The following is a 16,245-nucleotide window of genomic DNA, read 5'->3' as shown; positions in this document are numbered from 1 at the left end:
AAGCATTTTAATCACAAGATCTTACATCTATTCAGGAGGCTAGGAGATGGACATGTTGATGTGGGTATCGAAGGGAGAAGCCCGAGAGAACATGGGGATATGGGCAGAGTTGGTGACCTAGGTCCTGGGGTCACTCTTTCGCTGGAAGGTGACATCAACTTTCCCTGATTTAAAAATGAGTTGATCTCATCTGGGAGGGGCCAAGTCCCCAGATGGGAGGGGATCTCAGGGGAGGAAGAAGCTCTAGTAGGGGTGAGGTGGAGCAGGGGGGTGAGGGGATTCCCAAGCTGAGCCCTGAAGGGAGAGAAGAAATGGACCACACCAAAGGTGTGTGCACAAGGGCAACCCAAACATGGTGATGAGAAACTCGAACTCTTTGGCAGACTGAAAAATCTTCTATTTCAAGTCCATGTCAGTACCTCACTAAAATAAATGAATAGGAGGGGAAAATGAACTAATCTCAAGAACTATCCCTTGAGGGTAGAACAGAAATGTAAAAATGGGTTAAACTTGGAAAGTGACTTTAAAATAGGAGAAGATAGAATTCAGCTAGGGATCTTGAATGGAGCTAATGTAAAGCATAGTTTGGGATATTACATTGGAAAAGTGGATGAGGTGAGATTCCTCATAAAATGGTCAAAACAGACTTAATGATGGGCCAGGGGAATAGTCTTCAGGCACCCTGAGCAAGGGAGGACACCAGAAAATAGTATTTAAATAGTTGCTGTGTGCCAGATGCTGGACCAGGCACCTTATACATGTGTAATTTAACCTACAGCTTCCCTGGTGGCTCAGTGGTAAAGAATCTGCCTGCCAATGCAGGAGATGCAGGTTTGATCCCTGGGTCAGGAAGATCTTCTGGAGAAGGAAATGACAACCCACTCCAGTATTCTTGCTTGGGAAATTCCATGGACAGAGAAGCCTGGTAGGCTAGAGTCCATGGCATCACAAAGGGGACACAACTTAGTGACTAAACAACAATAACAACAATTTTATAAGAGAGGGACAACTTTATAAGAAACAGACAATTTTCCATTTTCCCAATAGGAAATCTCTGGTGACACAGGTTAAATGTTTTTCTGAGAGTCACACCTCTCAGGTAATATTGAAGTCAAGCTCTGTCTGACTTCTAGAAGCTAGAACTTAAGAGTGAATGCTACTGCAAGAATGATCACACCTGCATGAGGTTGGAGACAGAGTCTTTGGGGGGTGATAATAGAATGTCCTAAAAGGAAACAGATTGGGGTGCAGATTCTTGAAGTCACTGGGAATTCTCTGGACTTTACAGGAGTGCCAACCTAAACCTGATGCAGACAGTCTGAGAAACGTGGATTTTATCAAAAGAGGTTTAGATGGGGGAGAACCCAAGAGACCCTGAGAGACTTCTGCAGGTCTTTGTTGAACTACTGGGAACTCCCTTAAAGAGAGGAACTATTGTGAGCAGAGTTAGCTGATAACTTCCAGTGTCTTAGGACATTCTGCTAAGGTGGTAATGTAATTCCAGAAATATTGATTTCTAGAGTGAGAGGTAATTACGAGATTATCTGGTACATTTGGAGGGGAAAAAAGTGCCTAAACTAACCGACTAGAGTGGGAGGAGGTAAAAAAAAGGATACTGGCAAAGACTATGAAAGGGTATAAATATGGACCATCCAACCAAAAGAGAAAAATCACTACGGATGATGATTCTGCCTTCCTCTGACCAAAAAGCAGGATGCTCTTTATCAAGTTAGGAATTTGAGAACAATGTATACATGACCAGATGTTATTAATACTAAGCGTATAACTTCATGGTGTGGTCCATGCTCCAAACCACAATATATCCACTAATGAACAAAATATAGTGCAGACAATAGCATGTGCTATAAAAATAATCTAATTTTATCATTGCTATATTTTTGATTGACCAAAATTTCTGTTTGGCTTTTCAAATACTAAGTATCCTAATGCGACAAATTATCTCCATCTGTTTTATCTTTATTATCTTCATTGCATCTGATTTCAATATCCAGGCACTTTTCCCAGAACATTAAGAGATGGTCTTGCTTCATTATAACCAGGCTATTGTTGTTCAGTTGCTAAGTCGTGTCCCACTCTTTGCAACCCCATGGACTACAGCACACCAGGCTCCCCTGTCCTTCACCATCTCCTGAAACTTGCTCAGACTCAAGTCCATTGAGCTGGTGATGCCATCCAACCATCTCATCCTCCACTGCCCCCTCTCCTTTTGCCTTCGATGTTAACCAGGTATGTTATTTAAATTCCCTGAGTCTTCATTTGCTTATCCATGAATTGATACTTGGAAAGTGTTTCATAAGGGTGTTTATGAATATAAAGAGAAAATGTATGTGAAAGACTTTTTGTACTTTCTTGCATTCAGTAGGTGCTCAATGCATTATGATTACTATTAAAGTATTTTGAGCAGCAGTAGACACCCGGGTATCGGGTAACCCATCCATAGACTCATAAGAGATGTTTAATGATTGTTTTTAAGATATTAAATCTGGGGGGAAGGATTCACAGAGTAACATCATAAAAACTTTGATAAACTACATTTTATGTTGATGTTTTCTTATAGCTTTTTTGACAAATATATTTTTATTTTGCAAAAGTTTGTATCTCTACTGTCTTTAGAGACACAAAAGGTCATCCTTATGTGTGTGTGCCAAGGGGAAGTGGGTTTTCTTCATTACCTGTTCTTCTATAACACATATTTTCAATGTTGACTAATGAATGGTCCTCACACTAACATTATTTGATCCTATCCTACAAATGAGCACATCGTCAGTTACACAGAACATAAGAGAAATCTAGAAAAGCTCAAAAGGACAAAAAAAAAAAAAAAAAGAGATAAGGTTGGAAAAACATGAGTAGTTTTTGCTTCTTCTTTCAAATATGATTTCTTTTTTTAAAAATTATTTTGTTCATTTATTTTTGGCTGTGCCCGGTCTTCTTCGTTGAGCAGGCTTTTCTCTAGCTGCGGCTCACCAATTGCTTATGGCAGTGGCTTCTGTTTTTGCAGAGCACAGGTGCTAGGGTGCTAGGGCTTCAGTAGTTGTGGCACGTGGGCTCAGTAGTTGCGGTTCCCAGGCTCAGTAGCTGTGGCCCACGGGCTTAGCTGCTGCGTGGCATGTGGGATCCTCCCGGACCAGGGATTGAAACTGTGTCTCCTGAATTGGCAGGCAGACTCCTCATCACTGAGCCACCAGGGAAGCCCAATTTCCTTTTTTTTTTTTTCTGGTAGACAGGGTAGAGAGGAAGGAAAAGGTGGAATGTCAGAGCAGCATCTGCAGTGATATGCATGTGAGAACAGGCCATGGTTTTGTTCTAGCCTCCATGACATTGCTGTGGCAAGAGAAAATGTGTGTAACTGAGGCCAGAATAAGCCTCTTCCTTACAATCTGTCTTTCTGAATTATTTACTGTTCTCAGAAGAACAATACAGATCAGTGTGACTGACATCACAAGAACCAAAGATTTTACTTTCATCGAGACGTTTCAAAGAGTCACAGTGGATGTGCCAACCCAGCTGGGGACACAGGTACAATTTGCTTCTCTCCGTATCATCTTTTCTGACTAGGCAGGCAGCTGAAAGACCCTGTCAGTGAGAGACCATTGTGATAGAAAACAAGGGGATGACTTGCCTCATACAGGATGAATTGACACACAGTCACCTTGGAGAGATGCAAATGCCAAAAACACAGTTGGAATTTTGATGAGTAACAATTATTAAATCTGAATAATTGAGTATATCTATTCTTAGGAATTATTTGACCCAATAATTATTACCCAGGAAAATTAAGTGCGTGTTTGAAATCCACATTTTATCGCCAATAACGAGCCTGTCAATTCCATCCCATTCGCCAGTTTTTCTTACAGGCTAGTGTTAATATTAAAAAGACACTGGAAATCAGTTCATAACCATATATACCTATAGAATCTATGGATTATAGCCTATCCAAATAAGTGACTACTTATGTATGGAATGTCTAACAACCTGATTCATTTAAAAAATATATATAATCCAACCAGATAGCATTTTACACCTTTCATTCCAACAGTTTCATGACAAGAAAAGAAAAAGCATTTAGCATTATGCGTTTCTCGCAGCATTGAGAAGAGGGAAGTGTGCTAGTTTGTGGCAATAATAATGCAGGAGAAAGGACAGAAGTCTTGCAGTTAGACAGCCTAGTTCAAATCTGTTATGATTCAAATCCATGACCTTAAGAAAGTTATTCACTTACTATTTTAAAGCTTATTTTACTCAACTATGAAAAGAGGGAGGAGAGACATAATAATCAACTAAGAGGGTTGTGAAAATAAAATCACAGACATATAACCTGTAATATGTAAAATATGTAACGTGTTTGGCCCATCATGGAAGTTCAGTCATTTCAGCAGCCCTTCCCCTATTTGCGTGCGAGATCACCGACTCCAGATTTGAATGCATATGTCTAGACCACAAGTCTTGAGTGTTGTAAACGTCATTGCTCCCCTTAATTCTCACAACCATTTTATCCTCATAACCATTTCATTCCCTTGGTTATGAGGAGACTGGAGATCTGAGAAAGAAAGACCCTTGCCCAGTTCACAGAGCTGGTCAACGATGGAGCCAGGATTGAAATCTATCTGAGTTGGAGTCACTAGTCCAGGCTGTTTTACTTAGCCCAACAGGAGGAATCTGCTTCACTAGGCTACTTCACTAGAGTGCCGGGGACAAGGGCACTACATCAATAAAAGACAAGTAAAAGAAAATCAAAATTAAGCCATTTAACTAATAATTCATGCCAAACTATATGTAGAGTAGAATTCAGCAGTCACATGGATTTTTCAAAATAAACTGACATTTCAATAATATTTTTTGCTTGTAGCAGCTACTTTATGTTGTGTTTCCCTATTCACTGGCATTAAAAATTTTTGTTATTGCCACAAGGCAACTTTAAAAGGAAAGTTGAGAAGAGCATCAAGCTGGGGCAGAAACAGGCAAGTCACCAGGCAGAAGCAGGAATTACCCAAAGCTGGCCTGATGCCGGAAACAGCTACAGCAGCTTTCATTTTATTTAGTTCATCTTATTTCAGCCGTCAAACCAGGTGGACAGAGGAACTGAAACAGAGTCCCCTAAAACTGAGTTTCCCTGCCAAGGATATGATTCATCTCTCTGTCCAAGATCTATGCCCTTTCTTGTCCTGCCCTTGCTCTCCTAAGAACTGAAGGTCATCAAAGAAAAAGCAGGGTTGGGGCGGAGTGGGGGTGGGGACGAAACCAAACAGGACCCCACAAGGCCTTCCCAGGTACAAAAATCCCTCTGTGCTCTCTATTTCCTGTTTGTAGGGAAAAAGGCTTAGTTTCCTGAGCCTTCCTGAGTTCCAAAGAGCAGACTCAAACAGCTGAGGATTAGAACAACAGAGTCACCAGACTCTAGTTCCTCTTAAAGGGATATAGACAACAATCTGATGCATATCTTGGAGTTATTCTGCAGAAACGAAGACCCTCATCCAGGTGGAGGATGGTGATTACATGCTGACCACAAGCGCTAGACCTCTGATGGGTTGCAACCAGAAGGTAGATAACTGAGAGTCTCAATGCATCACCCTGTTATCTCACAACCAACCAATCAGAAGAAGATCCGTGAGCTGATCACGCCTCCTATGGCTCTCTCCTCTAAAACCGTCATTAAAAACACTTGCCTGAAAGCCGAAAGGGGGTTCAGTTCTTTCGAGCATGAGTGCTCTGCAAATAAACCCTGACTTTGCTGCAAATACCTGCTATTAGACTTGGCTTTCTGCACTGCAGGCACACAAGCCCTTGCTCAGTAACAGAACAGTTAAAGCATAAAGTTATCTTTGCTTGCTAAGTCGCTTCAGTGGTGTCTGACTCTTTGCGACCCTATGGACTGCAGCCCACCAGGCTCCTCTGTCCATGGGCTTCTTCAGGTAGAAATACTGGAATGGGTTGCCAAACCCTTCTCCAGGGGATCTTCCCAGCCCAGGGATCAAACTCACATCTCTTACATCTCCTGAATTGACAGGCGGGTTCTTTACCACTAGCACCACTTGGGAAGCCCAAAGTTATCTTTAGGAATTTTCCAAGTATTTCTCTCAAGACGAGATGATTCAGACCTATTATATCATTGTGTTATTCACAAGGTCAGGGGCAGTTCTTGGTGACATGTTAGACCAAGTACCAAGACTGGAGGTCCTAAACTGACAACTTTCAGGTAGAAACACCATGAATTTTATTAGAAATTAGCCCATGAAAAAGAACATGTTGATTTAAACTCCAAACCAATATTTATGAATAAGCATTAAAAATAGATGATAGAGATTTTATTTAGGATGACCAGATAAAAATATAAGGCAGAAAAGTAAAAGTTCTAGATTTCAATTAATTTGTTTTCAACATGGGTCAGTTAGCATAGATCATTGTTTTTCAAATCACCAGTCAAATAGTCTGTTTAGTGGCACTGTCGGTTATTTTAAAATAGAATAGAATAGAGTATATTGCCCATAGTAAGACTAAGTATTGTGGTAAAGTTTTACTTGTTATATATGTAAACGTGCAAGTGCATTTGTTAGTACTGGGTCACACTCTCTAAGATTTCTAAGTGTGTGTTACAACAAAATTTCAAGGTTACTGATCTAGATGGTAGCTCAGATGGTAAAAAATCTGTTTGCAATATAGGAGATGCAAGAGACAGGGGTTTGGTCCCTGGGCTGGGAAGATCCCTGGAGAAGGGAATGGCTACCCACTCCAGCATTATTTTTTGTTTGTTTGTTTGGGGTATGTAAATTTATTGGTTTCTTAAAAGACATTATCCTGGAAGTGGGGAAGGAGAGGGTGGACCAATGGAGAGAGTAGCATGGAAACACATACACTACCACAGCGAAAACAGATAGCCAGCAGGATTTGTTGCATGACTCAGGGAGCTCAGACCAGGGCTCTGTGACAACCCAGAGGTGTGGGATGGGGTGGGAGGTGGGAGGGAGGCTCAAGAGGGAGGGGACACATGTACAGAAACCAACACAGCAAAGCAACCATCCTTCAATAAAAAGAAATAAATTTAAATAAATAAATTAAATTTACACAAATTTTTAAAAAGACATTATCCTAGATTCCATATATATGTAATATAGTATATTTGTTTTTCTCATTCTGATTGACTTCACTCTGAATAACAGACTCTCAGTTCATCCACCTCACTAGAACTGTCTCAAATTCATTATTTTTTGTGGCTGAGTAATATTCCATTGCATATATGGAATATATTGATCCATTCATCTGTCAATGGAAATCACAGTGCACTGAGCTCTCCTGTCAAGGAGTCCCAGAAACACCTATCCCTGACATGCCAGCTGTTTATCCATTCACATGCATATGGCCTTGCCACTCCAGTATTCTTGCCTGGAGAATCCTATGAACAGAGGAGCCTAGCATGCTACAGTCCCTAAGGTTGCAAAGAGTTGGATGCAGCTGAGCGACTAGCACTGAACTGGACTGATTTAGATAAAATCTAAGGGGACTTTCAGCTCTGAAAACCACATGATTCTGCTTTGGTCCAAACTGGTAGCATCCAGATCAACTTTTTGCAGAGCCAGAGTTTCCTGGAGGGTGCTCAGGATAGAGGTTGTTCAGGGATGGGCCTCAGAAGGGTTGATGTAAACAGCTGCAGTCCACCAAGTCCAGGGCGGCTCCCACTCTCTCCCCAGGCATATTTTGTGTTGTTAAGCAAAGAAATAACTCACGGCCTACAGTGTGGGCATATGCCCCCATATCTGGAGTCAGTGTTATCCCACACAAGCAGGGGAAGGGTTATTGAAATGACTGCACTTTCATGATGAGCCAACCACAGTATATATTTTATGTATTACAAGCTATATATGTTATTTTCTTTTCACAACCCTCTTATTTGATTATAGCTGAGTCTCCAGTCCCTCTTTTCATAGTTGAATAAAATAAGCTTTAGAATAGTAAATGAGTAACTTTCTTGAGGTCGTGGATTTGGATCATGACGGATTTGAACCAGGCTGTCTAACTGTAAGCCTTCTGAACTTTTCTTGCCACTGCCGCTTCCGCAGACTAGCACATTCTGCTCATCCCCAATGCGGAGAGAAATGCATGATGCCAAATGCTTTTAAAAAACACAATTTGAATCTTCTTAGAGATGACTAAGGGTTTTGGGAGCTGGGTGGAACCAAATATTCCTGTTGGAAAACCTTTAAATGAGGAAGAAAAAAAGGCAAGAATGTAGAGAGAATCGTAGACAGATAAGGTCCCTGATACCAGACACATCCTTTCAGAACTACAAACTGAGAAACAAAGTTTAAAAGAAGGAGGTGGGGGGGTGGGAATGCTGAATTCAGCTTTCACAAAGTAATGAACAGCTGGAGTGTTTCTGCATGATTTACCCTAATGTAACAAGTTTGGAATTTTTAAGTTTTGGGGAGGAGAGAGGAGATGAAGTTCATGTTAGTTCTTGGTTATCTTTGTAGTAGTTACCCTTTGACACCTAGGAATCTTCAGCTTGTGAATCTAGATAATTGCGAGCTGTTCCCCAGAGCTTAGAGCATTAACGTTCCCACCTAAGGACCTAAGGCCCGTGGAAAGGGACCTCTGGGGTGTGGAGGTGGGTCTTGGCTTTCTGGGCACAGCCCATACCTCTTCACCAAGCACTGGACTAGCATTTCAATGAGGACAAGTTCATAGGAGGAAACTTCCTCAAACACTGAGCTTCTGATTCACTCAAATTTCTATCTGGGGATTCCTGGGAAACATCGAGGAGATGGGACAGATGTGCTAGCAAGCCATGAGCATCTGGAGAGTTTAGCTGAGTGGTTCAGCATCCATTCCAGAGGTCTGATGACCTCTTCTCATCTGGAAATGTCTATTTCCAGACTGGGCCCCAACCCGCCAGGTCACAGTTCTAGGCGGAAGATGAATGGTACTGTTACAGTCTTGCAGTGTTTTAAAGACTTTGCTCAGGCAGCAAATTGGCCTGAGTAAACTGTGAAGCTCCTGAATCTGATTCCAATGCCCCCTGTGAGATAGTTTCATTGCCCATGAGGGGAGGGTAAAGAGGGTGTGATTCTCGCCAATCAAGAGACTAAATAGCAGCTGTTCCCATAGGCAAGCAGTACAAATGACTCTGCTTCTGAGATAGGCTTACAACAAATCCAAACTAATCTTTGTGAAACTGTGCTCTAAATGATTAGTGTTAACAAGCATTTACTAAGACAGTTGCATTATTTTCTCTCCTCGGGATTTCAGAGCCCAGCAAACCCCTCTCACCCGCCCCTCTCCTTATTTTGTCATTCCACTGCAGCATCTTTTTTGCACTTCTACAAAGAAAAAAAAAAAAGCCAAAAATCTGCACAAAGATGAAGCTGTTAGAAAAAAAGAAAAAACTTCATTCCTATTCAGGGCAGGGACTGCCGATTCTACCCAATTATTTAGAAGAAATCAGTAGGTGACTTCAAGCCACAGGAGTTATGTAGGCAGACCAAATCCTTGAATCTATCATCTCTTAACACTGAGGATGTGAGAGAATGAGCTAGAAGTCCAACTCAAGGTCTCAGGCTGTCTGTAAGATTTCTCGTCTTTCTGCCAGTGGCTTCTTAATTCAAACAGAGCCAGCTTTCCGAAAGGTTTCCTTCCATTATCCTAGTCTATACTCAGAACTGCATCCCACGGCTTCCAAATTCTATATGATCCAATTCTGGCCCAACTTGGTCACTTTTGTAATCTGATAAAGAATTATGTACAGGTTGTGATAAATGATTGATTAAAAAACAAAGAGGTGTCCATCATTTGCCCAAATAATATTGGAGAACTATTGAGACACTGGTTATTTTTATCTTGCCTCCATAAAAAAAAAAAAAAAAAAAAAATATGGTGGCAACTTGATAGTTGAGAAAGAGGGAAAACAACAATTGGAGGAATAGAAGAAGGAAGTTTTGACTATTTCAACGAGGCAGAAAGGGCAGCCAAGTATGGCTGAGTCCCTTTGCTGTTCACCTGAAACTATCACAACGTTGCTAACTGGCTATGCGTGCGTGTGCATGCTAAGTTGCTTCAGTCATGTCTGACTCTGTGTTGAGTTGCTTCAGTCATGTCTAACTCTGTGCAATCCTATGGATTGTAGCCTGCCAGGCTCCTCTGTCTATGGGATTCTCCAGGCAAGAATACTGGAATGGGTAGCCATTCCCTTCTCCAGAGGATCTTCCCTACCCAGGGACTGAACCCGGGTCTCTTGCATAGCAGGCAGATTCTTCACTGTCTGAGCCACAAAGGAAGCCCAGTATTTATTCTTGCCCGGAGAATTCCATGGACAGAGGAGATGCTAACTGGTACACCAGTACAAAATAAGAAGTTTAAAAAAATAAAATAAAATATTAACATTCATTTTTAAATAAACAAAAGAAGACTGGAGAGGTTAGATGAATTACTACATGGAAAATGTGCCTGCTCTCTTTTCCTTGGATATGCCTTAGACGTCTGTCAATATAATACCCCTTACCCTCAATCTGCTGCTCTTCTGTTCGTTTCCTCTTCTCCTCACGAGCACACAAATAAAGTTTAAAAAGACACCTCAATGTCAGGGTCCCAGCAAAAAATGTATCAGAAAACTGTATAATCTATAAAGAGCAGGATGAAGTAAGATGCCTGAGCTGTCATCCTGCCTGGGCCATTGTGACAGAGCTGCTATGCAAGCTCCTAAGTAAGCAGAGACAAGGATCTTTCTCTTTTTTAATGTTTATTTGGCCATGCCGGATCTTAGTAGGGGCACACAGGATCTTTCTTGTGCACTATGTGGAATCTTTCCTTGCGGGGCACCATGGAATGTAGGATCTTAGTTCCCCACCTAGGGATGGAACCCGTGTCCTCTGCATAGTAAGGTGGATTCTTAACCACTGCACCACCAGGAAAGTCCCAAGAATAACATTTTGTTCAATACACCTTTCCTTCCAGCCAGTTTGGCAGTATACATTATATATTATATGTATATAATTGCCTCTGTCAAGAGAAATAGGGACAATAAAATGGTTTGCAGTTTTGATGTCAAACCACAAAAAAAAAAAAATGGCATGGTTTTTGTCTCTTAGTTTCAAGGCAAGTATCAGTAAAATGTAAACCTGGGCTGCTTCACTCAATGATTTCTTCTATTGAATGGATCTTTCATTCATTCGTTGGGGTTTGCTTCATCCCTTTTGACTGAAGTTTGTGCCTATGCAGCGCTTCTCTGCTTTTCACAAATTCTTTAGGCATATCTCCCTATCTGCAGTTTTTGAATCAAGAGCAACCTGACGGTTCTATTCACAAATGCTCTGACTTTTCTGAAAGGTTCAAGCACAAGGTTTCAACCAACTCCCTTTTACATTGAAATTTCTCTGGAGAGATCATGGTTCTGGGAGCTAAGACTCAGAGCAAGAGACAGACATAAAACCTATGTTTGTATGACCCAGAGCCAGTCACTTTTTAATTAATTAATCAATTGTTCATCAAGAAAAATATTCTAGCCAATGAAGACATCTATCAGAAAAGCTGTTTGGCAAATTCTTTGCAAAGAAAACCATCATGTATGTGATTTTCGTTTATTATTTGTCCTAGAAATACAGACTTAGAAATACAGACATTAGTTAGAGATATGTGGAAGAAATAACAGACAAAAAGGAATTCAACACATATTTTGAGGGATCTGGAAAAAAACGTGTTTTCAGTAAATATTCTATGGATGTAGTGAATAAAAAATTATGAATTTGTATGTCTTAAAAGACACTTGCTCCTTGGAAGAAAAGCTACAACAAACTTAGACAGCATATTAAAAAGCAGAGGTGTCACTTTGCTAACAAAGATCTGTATAGTCAAAGCTATGGTTTTTCCAGTAGTCATGTACAGAAGTGAGAATTGGACCATAAAGAAGGCTGAGCGCTGAAGAGTCTAGTCCCTAGGACTGCAAGGAGATGAAACCAGTCCATCCTAAAGGAAATTAACCTTGAATATTCATTGGAAGGTCTGATGCTGAAGCTGAAGTTACGATAATTTGGCCACCTGATGCAAAGAGCCAACTCATTGGAAAAGACGCTGACGCTCAGAAAGATTGAAGGCAGGAGGAGAAGGGAACGATAGAGGATGAGATGGTTGGATGCCATCACCGACTCAATGGACATGAGTTTGAGCAAACTCTGGGAGATGATGAAGGACAGGGAAGCCTGGCCTGCTGCAGTTCACGGGGTTGCAAAGAGTTGGACACGACTGAGCAACAACAATGTCTTAACGAGATTTCAACAAAAGAAATATGACATAAGGTAACTAAGACAAATTTTTCTTTTAAAGTGAAAATTAGATTGTAATTTATTTTTGTTCTTTGCTCTATGATTTCCCCATGTCTTCCTTTGCCTTTCTCCTTTAAAGGGCAAAGTAACAAAATTCCAGAGTCCAGCTGGACTCTAAACTCAGTCTTCGCTTAGTCCTTCCTGACATACACTCTGATGTAAAGGGAAACACCAGCTTTGTTTTTTCCAAGTTCTGCCCTTAGTCTACTCTCAATTAAAACTTTCAGGGACTGGTTAGCCATGTAGTGAAGTGTGTGGAATTTGTCAGTGTCCTCTGTCTTCCCTTTATTCCTAACTTTCACACTTTTCTTTTTTCTCATTAGCACTGCACTCTGACCACAAATGAAGGAAGGGGCAGTAATAGCTGTTCAGTATTTTGGTAGAAAGATCAGCTATAATAAAAATTAAAAGGAGTGTCTTGAATAAGGGACAAGATCATCTGGGGTTTTTGCATTTTTGTGATTAAGAGGTGATTAAGCTGTATTCTACCATAACCACCAGTAAAATGAAGATGGAAGAACTAACTCTCTTGAGCTGCAATATCTAATTGAATTCTGGGGATAGTCCAAAACAGGCCACGGTGTAAAGAGATAAACCAGGGTCTTCTGTTTTCTCCTTTCTTCCCACCCACCTCTAATGAAGGGGTAGCTGTTCCGTGTAAATTTTTAAAAACAAATTTGAATGTTCTTCTTCTACTAATAAGCACCCAGACGACCAAATACAGACATTACTCACACAATATCAGCACTGCTAAAACTACAAACACATCATTTTCTATTGCAAGCTGAGCAAGAAACAGCTATTTTTATGAATCTGCAGAGCGGTTTGATCGTGTACAAAAGGAGAGAGTGAAAATCACACCAGGGTGAAAATCATATTACACACATGAAAAAGATGACTTAACAGTCTGTGCACAAGTATTAGACACGGAATGAAGTTCATTTGAGCCCGTAGCTGTGAGAGAATCATTTCCTAGGTAGGTTGATAAGAAGTCTAGGGGTCCCCAAGGAGAGAGGGGTCTGGAATTCTCAAGGAGTAAGAAAGACAAACTTTTTTTCCTCTGCATTTCTTAGGATTATGTATCCTGCCTGAGGACAGTCTCTGGATTAAACCTGGCTAATCATGTCATCTTAAAATGTAAATTATGGGAGTAGGTCTGGTCTTTACAAGGATTATATAACAATAATGTATCCTGCCTGAGGACAGTCTCAGGATTAAACCTTCTGGCTAATTCTGTTATCTTAAAATGTAAACTATGGGAGTAGGTCTAATGAGGTCTTTACAACCTCCAGACATTCTTTGGATTCATTGGAGAGTATATAACCATCCTCCAAGCCATTGCTAACACTAGCAAGGGGGTACTCTTTCTACCCCGTTCTGATGTCTATGTCAGAAGCTTTCTCTATCTCCTTTATACTTTAATAAAACTTTATTACACAAAAGCTCTGAGTAATCAAGCCTCGTCTCTGGCCCTGGATTGAATTCTTCTCCAGAGGCCAAGGATCCCAGCGTCTTTGTGGGGTTCAACAAAAACCTTTCAGATGCAGCAATATACTCTAGGACTTTTCACTAGAAATATATTGTTAAGAATTAAATATTTTACAGTTGACGTCATGACGATGATTTCTGTTGTTTTGGTCTTGGTTTTCTGTATTATTTTAGATCAGTTGTTGTTAGGACTTCATCAAGAAATGTATTTGAATAACTAATAACTGGTGACTACTCTTCTAAGAGTTAACCCCCTTCTTATAAAAGCAAAAGCAGAATTTTATATATAACTACTTCCTTGGTATGGTTCACATTCATTATGGCATTGGAAAAGGTAGAGAAAGCCACGGGGTATTGTTTTAGGATTAAATGAAACAACATAAAAAACAAATTTGAAATGATGGCCACACACTAGATGCTCTATAAATGTTAGCTCTAAAGGGTAATATATTTCCAAAGCCTGATGTTTCTTTTTCCTAAATGGACTGTTCCACTTTTGCTTTTCCATTTTTCCTCATTCAGTGATGTCAGGATGAGTAGTTAATTGATCCAGCCCCTTTCAATCTTTGTCTATTTGTCTATCTCTGTCTCACTTTCCATATATAAAATGCATTATGTAAAGTTCAAAATGAAAAAACCAAAGTTAACAGTTAGAGAAGAATAACTGCTGGAGATTCTTATCAGAGAAAAATACACTTACCTTTTTTTGTTTGACCCATTAGATTTTTATTCATATTTGGTGAAAAAGGAAGAAGCAGCAAAATAGAAAATTAAAGCCTATACTATTTGCATCGGGAAACATAGTGAACAACTTCATCATTAAGATAAAATGAACTTAGTTTCAGACACTGTAATCTCTGTCTCAGTGTCCTCCATCTGCTTATTGCACTAAAGTGTATAAGTATGTATTACTGGGAAAAACTAATATTTATCCGCATGTATACATATACATACACATGTGTGTGCTCAGTCGTTCAGTCACATGTGACTGTTTGCAACTCCATGGACTGTAGCTGCTGGACTCTTCTGTCCATGGGAATTCTCCAGGCAAGAATATTGGAGTAGCTTGCCATAACCTCCTCCAGGGGATTTTCCCAACCCAGGGATAGAACCCAGGTCTCCCACATTGCAGGCGTATTCTATACCCTCTCAGCCCCAGGGAAGCCTATACATACATTTACACACACATGTATAGACCTATGCACATATCCACCTGTAACCACACAAACACATATGTACAAAGAAAATTATACCAAAAATACAGTGTCCTTTTAACAAAAATGATCAAATCTCACAGTTGATGTTTTCGGCAATCCTATCTATGCATGCAAGTACCACCTGAAGATGGAGAAACTCTATACAGTCAACAAAAACAAGACCAGGAGCTGACTGTGGCTCAGATCATGAACTCCTTATTACCAAATTCAGACTTAAATTGAAGAAAGTAGGGAAAACCGCTAGACCATTCAGGTATGACCTAAATCAAATCCCTTATGATTATACAGTGGAAGTGAGAAATAGATTTAAGGGCCTAGATGTGATAGATAGAGTGCCTGATGAAGTATGGAATGAGGTTCATGACATTGTACAGGAGACAGGGATCAAGACCATCCCCATGGAAAAGAAATGCAAAAAAGCAAAATGGCTGTCTGGGGAGGCCTTACAAATAGCTGTGAAAAGAAGAGAAGCAAAAAGCAAAGGAGAAAAGGAAAGATATAGACATCTGAATGCAGAGTTCCAAAGAATAGCAAGAGATAAGAAAGCCTTCTTCAGTGATCAATGCAAAGAAATGCAGGAAAACAACAGAATGGGAAAGACTAGAGATCTCTTCAAGAAAATTAGCGATATCAAGGGAACATTTCATGCAAAGATGGGCTCGATAAAGGACAGAAATGGTATGGACCTAACAGAAGCAGAAGATATTAAGGAAAGGTGGCAAGAATACATGGAAGAACTGTACAAAAAAGATCTTCACAACCCAGATAATCATGATGATGTGATCACTCATCTAGAGCCAGACATCTTGGAATGTGAAGTCAAGTGGGCCTTAGAAAGCATCAGTACGAACAAAGCTAGTGGAGGTGATGGAATTCCAGTTGAGCTGTTTCAAATCCTGAAAGATGATGCTGTGAAAGTGCTGCACTCAATATGCCAGCAAATTTGGAAAACTCAGCAGTGGCCACAGGACTGGAAAAGGTCAGTTTTCATTCCAATTTCAAAGAAAGACAATGCCAAAGAATGCTCAAACTACCACACAATTGCACTCATCTCACACGCTAGTAAAGTAATGCTCAAAATTCTCCAAGCCAGGCTTCAGCAATACATGAACCATGAACTCCCTTATATTCAAACTGGTTTTAGAAAAGGCAGAGGAACCAGAGATCAAATTGCCAACATCCACTGGATCATGGAAAAAGCCAGAGAGTTC

This window comes from Capricornis sumatraensis, chromosome 22 (assembly GCF_032405125.1).
Source record: "Capricornis sumatraensis isolate serow.1 chromosome 22, serow.2, whole genome shotgun sequence".
Classification (NCBI taxonomy): domain Eukaryota; kingdom Metazoa; phylum Chordata; class Mammalia; order Artiodactyla; family Bovidae; genus Capricornis; species Capricornis sumatraensis.
The sequence above is the reverse complement of the archived record's forward strand: the minus strand, read 5'-3'. Positions refer to the sequence as shown.